The sequence below is a fragment of the Coptis chinensis genome, chromosome 9 (assembly GCF_015680905.1).
Source record: "Coptis chinensis isolate HL-2020 chromosome 9, ASM1568090v1, whole genome shotgun sequence".
Classification (NCBI taxonomy): domain Eukaryota; kingdom Viridiplantae; phylum Streptophyta; class Magnoliopsida; order Ranunculales; family Ranunculaceae; genus Coptis; species Coptis chinensis.
In genome coordinates this window covers 51,883,793-51,889,863 of record NC_141464.1, presented here as the reverse complement: position 1 = coordinate 51,889,863, position 6,071 = coordinate 51,883,793, and the positions used below count along the sequence as shown (strand labels likewise).

The following is a 6,071-nucleotide window of genomic DNA, read 5'->3' as shown; positions in this document are numbered from 1 at the left end:
TCAACTCTCTCTCCTTAAAAAAAAATCAAAATTTTACTAGTGATCGTTAAGTCAATTTGACAGATTTCACTCGAAGATTTGATTCATCTCTGTCTTCAATCAAGGTGAGAAATTATTTAAGTTTCTTCTATACTTTAATCTTTAATTTGTTGTTGTCCACTCTATAAAATTGCCCAAAACCCCATTTTGATTGACATAGAGGTATACGAAGAGAGAGGAATTAACAAATCACGGAGACTCTATTTAGATTATGACCCAACACGAGGTTGTTTTGCCTTTTATATAATATGAGTGCTTGAGCAAAATTTTAATCCACCAACATTCTCTTTAGAGACCCTAGTTCTTAGAGTTCAAACAATGAGAAGTTTGAACTCTGAATTTTTTGAAAAAATGAACGTTTTGTACCTTGAACTTTGTTGTTTTTATCAATTTAGGCCAAGAACTATTTTTTTGAGCAAATTAAGCCAACAACTTTAGTTAATGTATCACATTAGGCCACCGTTACAATTCTGTTACTTCAAATGCTTAGGTGGCATGCCGGACGTATATGTGTCCGACCGGAAAGCTCATGTGGCACCCTTGCAGTGGACACATAACAAAGCTTATGTGGATCCTTAAGTCACCCTTATGTCATCCTAAGATCACGCCTGTTGCACGTGTAAACAACTATGGGTATCAAATCTCCAAATCTTTACGTAATTTTTTCCTCTTCTTTACCTTCTCTCAAATCTCCAAATTTATCATTGAAAAAAAAAAAAAAAAAATCTCCAAATTGGAGAACTCTGTTATGTAGTTGTGTTATAATTTTATTTTATTTTTTTTAAATGCTATAGGTACTAAACTGTAGAAAATGAGAAGCAAAACACCAAATTCCATTCACCAAATACCCAAGTTTCTTAAAATGAGTTTGACGTAACCAATACACATTACAACATAAGCATTGCACTTTCAAGAACACCAATTTTCGTTCTTAATACAACAAAAGCATTGCTCTTAATATAACTTTCAAGAACACCAACTGCTATACTTTTTATCTTCATCCTCATAGTTAAAGTGACAGGTTCAGGATCTCCACAGTAGCAAGTCGATCCAAGTCGATCGGGTGTGAATTAACCGAGCTCATTAATCTGAAAATTGACATTTTCAAAATTGAACAAAAAACAAAGCCATTAGTTGCAATATTGAAGAGAAATGAGAGAATTGAGACAAAGTAACATAAAATAATTAAAAGAAAATGAGGAAGTACATGGGAAATAGTTGGGAAATTTCAGGTTCATGAATCCAGAAGCAAGAAATGGGGTAATGGCTATTTAGTGGATGTTGGAAAGATGTTGTAGCGAAGTAAATGGAGAAGTAGATGGGAAGTACTTCATGAGTTCACGTGCTTGTGTTTCACATGCTTCAACTTCACGTGCTATAGTATGTTTTACGTAATAATGCTTACATAATAACCAAGCCACATCAGATGTACTTAGGTGTCGATTATAACAACACGTAAGCTTCCGTTAGTATACATAGGTAGCCGTTTGTACACATAGGCAGCCGTTGTAACAGAACTACACCGGTGGCCCAAAGTGATAATAAAAAAAAAGGTCATGACCCAATTTACTCAAAAAAAAAAGTTTTTGGCTTAAATTGACAAACACAACAAAGTTCATAGTACAAAACATCTATTTTTTCAAAATTGTTTGAGTGCATATGAATGGCCTGTTGGAGCAGGATCGTTTACATTAGAAGGTGCATAACTTTAAAAAAATCAAATACCCTAAACTCCCCATGACCACCATTTGTACAAGTAGTTGTTGAAAATGTAGCCTTTCATGGAGTGCATGAAATTTTTAAAAGCGTTTAGAAATTGTTACTCTGTTGCTGGTTATTCTGTTGTTTGAATATGACATTTTTATGCAAGCATTCCGATAATAACTATAACCTTTTACCATGTTTTGAATATGTTCTCGTTGCCTACTAACAAAATGTGTGAATGTGGCTTATATTTTAATGGATTATTAATTAATTATTAGTAAGGACTAGGGTCAGAACAAAGTATTTGTTGTAAGAGTAATTATCATTATTTATACACAATATTGTTTAGTGTATATATAAAATGGTTGTAAGTGTTAGTTTGATTACTTGTTAAATACGTTGTTTGATTAGTTCACTTTTAAATTTCTTTTCTCGTAGTTATGGCGAGTAGGGAACAAACCTGTTGGTCTCCCATGATGGACGAGATCCTAGTTAAGTTGTTGTTGGATCATACTCTAAATACCACATGGAAATAACGATGAACTGTTTCACATGAGCGGAAGAATTGCAACTCAATATTTCGTTGTCGCATGTCATGCCCGATTGTGTACAAGAAATACGCGACTTGCTCCTCGATTGATAGATACCAGCTGTCATTCAGACCAAGTCCGTGCAAACGGAGGTAGAAGCGACGAAATATTTCTCTATTCATCCTCAACATGTTATGACAATAGCGGTCACTGTCTATATAAAACCTCCTCAACACAACACTCCGCTGCAAATCAATATTCCTATGCGGAGCCCTAGGTATGGGTGTAGGTATAGCTCTAACAACCCTATGCCTAGTCATATATATCCTATACCACCAATTGTAGTATGTCATCATAGCTTGAGCAATAATAACAACAACCAAAGTCGTGACTGCCGTACGCTCACGTGCAGTTCTCCTCATTCTACACAAACTTATAATGTGTAATAATAAGTAACTAAAATATCCACAAAGTCCAGATACAAATATATATACGAAATGACTAGCAATATAAAGCCATTCATATATTCTGCATAGATAAGTCTACTTTTAGTAGAGCACTTCTCATATTTAATGCAAAATATTCATACATAATCGATATTTACTCTCATATAGTCTATAACTTATTCAAACAGTTTCATCTTTGGAAACAAATTAAGAAGGGGGGTGCTGTTAGATAATGAAAAAACAATCCCATTCACATTGTGAAGAACCCAACAGATGTTTTATTTTGTTCATAAAGATTCAACTAGATGGGTTTCAACATGGGTGTAGGGGAGTTTTCGAGTATTCCCTGATCTTCCTCTGTGCCTTGTGATCCAGAAGCTTTGACTGAGTAGCGAAGGGATGAGATGATTGTGAGCTCAGGGTTGAACCGCCTGACGGCTGCCTATGTATCTTCTTCTTGATTTAGGAGAATCAAACCCTATTTTGCATAGTTCCTAAGGGCGAATCCCTCTGGTTCTTATAAGAAGAGTTACGAGAGTCCTAGGTTAAGGGATGTCCTCACCGCTTGTGAGTTCCCTTCCATCCTCGGACTCTACCTTCCTATTAGGATTATACTCCTCTTATGGAAGTCTGAATCTAGACCATATCTTATGAGAGGTAAGTTTCTTTGTTTATCATAATGTCCCATCGTATATGGGAAGATTATATCTAAAAGGTAACTCCTAAGATATGTCATCACGATTCCTTCCTTATCATCAGAGATCGCCCTCTCTAGTTTCTTTCTATTCAAGAACTGTCTATATCAGTTCCTAACGACTTGGAGAACTGTCATACTTAGAGGCAGTCAACCACGTGCCTAGCACATGTCCACTAAACACTCGTGCTAAGCACAAGATCACTTATTTATAGAACTAATCTGATGGTCCTCATTTCATTCTAGACATCTATAGTCTTAGGTTATTTCCCATACACGTGTCATCTATTCAATGACGGAAAATCCCCCTTATAGATGTCCCTTCTCGTGTCATCTAACACGTGGGCGCTTGAAGTGATAATACTTTTGGCGTGAGAATCTTTTTCCTAAATTGTTACTGGCCAGAACTGCTGACGTATCCAACTAATTAAGACTCTGAAAAGACAGCTTGAACAGACACGCCGTTTCCTAAAAAAGGTAATGATGGCAGTTCCATCCCGAAAAGACGCAATGCTTGGGCTAATCGTAACCGTCTATCTTTTCTGTATATAAAAGATCTGGTGAGAGAACTCTCATTACCTCTTCTATTTTTCTGCATACTAAACCTTTTGATCTCCCGTTAAGGTTTAACCAAAACTTGAAACTTTCCTTTTTTTCTGATCATGAATCCCAACTGGTCACTTGTAAACTTCGGAGATCTTTCCTCCCTGAAACTGATCTGAGAGAAATTTCACATTCCTGATGATATCAGCCTGTAGTGGGGGAGGTTATCTGATAAGTTAGCCTATAAGGAAGTGGCACTCATCACCGTTGGTCAGCTTAGGGCCGAACTCACTCTTCCCCTCCACCCATTGCTAAGAGAGTGTCTGATTCACTTCAATCTTGCTCTTGGTTAGGCAGCACCCCTGTTCTAGAGAACTGTCATGTATTCTGCCATTCTTTCCAAGAGACATGGATTCGCTCTGAACTGTTGGGTGTTTGGTTACTTTTATGAGGTCCGACGTATTCGAGACCAATCATACTATTATCTCATGACTAGAGACAAGAACTCTCCGATTGTCTTTCTTAAGGGGAAATAGAGTGACGAAGGCGAGGCTGATCACCACCTTCGTGTTCTGGGTGATGCGTGGGACGTTCATCCTTCTGATGCTGATGGTGAGCCAATGGGAATTCCTATTCCTAGAAAACACGCCCATGCTCCAACCAGTAAGTCTACTTACTTAGGAACTTTGTAATTTAATACAAGAGTCTTTCGCCTGAATTTCTTTGCTATTACTCCTTCGATGACTCTTTCCCCTGGAATCAACTATCTGCTACTGATGCTACAACGGTGGACTTCATCAAGAAGATCTCCAAGGAACAGAGGATGCCTTGGGTGATAGTTCCTGATCCCACCCATCTTTTTGAATATTTCAACATGTCTGCTGAAGAACTGCTGGCTCTGTCCCCTGGCTTTTCCCCTTTTAAGATAAATACTGTGAATTCTGGGCACACCGTACTTCCCCCTCCTGTGGATCAGAATTCGGGACTTCTTCCTCCTCTAGTTCAGGACGAATCCTCCTTGATTACTAGAAGGAGAGGAAATCATAAAAAGAAGAGTTCTGTGGCTGCCTCTAGCGATCTTTGCTACATATCGGGCCCGATTCGAGGGAGCTGCCGATTGATGATTGTGTGATCACTGGCGGGAAAGGCCCTGAACTGCCTCATGAACTGCTGGCGGCTAGTAATTTTAAAAGGGAAGTGTGTGCATCCAACCGTTATAAACTAAAGAGAACTGATCCTGCTTCTGCTTTTGATGTTGCCCCATCTGGTAAGAAAATAAAGTTTTTCCCTCTCTCTGTTAGTAAAGAAACACTTTTTAAAGTTCCTATGACTATTCCCCGTTCTGGTTTTTAGAAAGTAGTTGTACCCCTACTAGTTCCAGATCCTCCCACAGGTTCTAAACAAACTGGTGACAATGTCCCTTTGATTGTTGACCCTTCCCTCCCTGACAATCTCAAGGGAAAGGGCATTACTAAAACAACTATTGTAATTGTCGCTCTCCTTCCTCCTTGATTCGGTGATACGAGGGGGGTGAGTGATGACATTCCCTTCTAGCCAAGATCTCCAGATTCCCCTGAAAGAGAGATGATTGTGGAGGTAAGGCGTTGGGGACGAACTGATGAACTACCTATTACCAACAAACACTCTGTTAATGATGTTGATATCGCGCTTGGAGTTCTGGAAGCTGCGCAATTTCCTATTGACAAGGCTGAAGCCAACATGGCTGGGAGCCTGGACCTATCTTATCACCGATCTACTATTCACCTTGCCAAGGTAAGACTTTCTTCTCTATTCAATGTTCGGTTTCTCTCATTGTGTTACTTACACATTCTATATTCTTTTCCGGTTAGTGAATAATTTTTTGGCCATGAAAGAACCCATCTTTGTGGCCTCTGCCGATACATCCACTGATGTCATGGCTACTGGTGAGCTTATTTGGGCGAAAGAGGCTACTGAGAAGAGAACTGAGGAGCTACAGATCCAGGTTGACAAGCTCTTAGCAAAAGAGAAGAAATCTGATACTGGCTTCAAGAATATGAGAGACATTATCTCTAACCTTTGGAGCTCTTTAGAGAAAGCCCAAAAAAGAGCTGCTGATGCTGCCACTGGGAAAGT

At 38.7% G+C, this 6,071-nt stretch overlaps 1 long non-coding RNA gene across 1 annotated transcript; it reads right to left on the bottom strand.

Moving 5' to 3' along the window:
- Positions 1-856: 856 nt before the first annotated feature.
- On the bottom strand, positions 857-1,417 carry LOC147476584 (uncharacterized). Its single transcript, XR_015208962.1, has 2 exons — positions 1,247-1,417; positions 857-1,127 (listed from the first exon to the last, which is right to left on the bottom strand). It is a non-coding gene; the product is annotated as an uncharacterized LOC147476584 (long non-coding RNA).
- Positions 1,418-6,071: the final 4,654 nt, after the last annotated feature.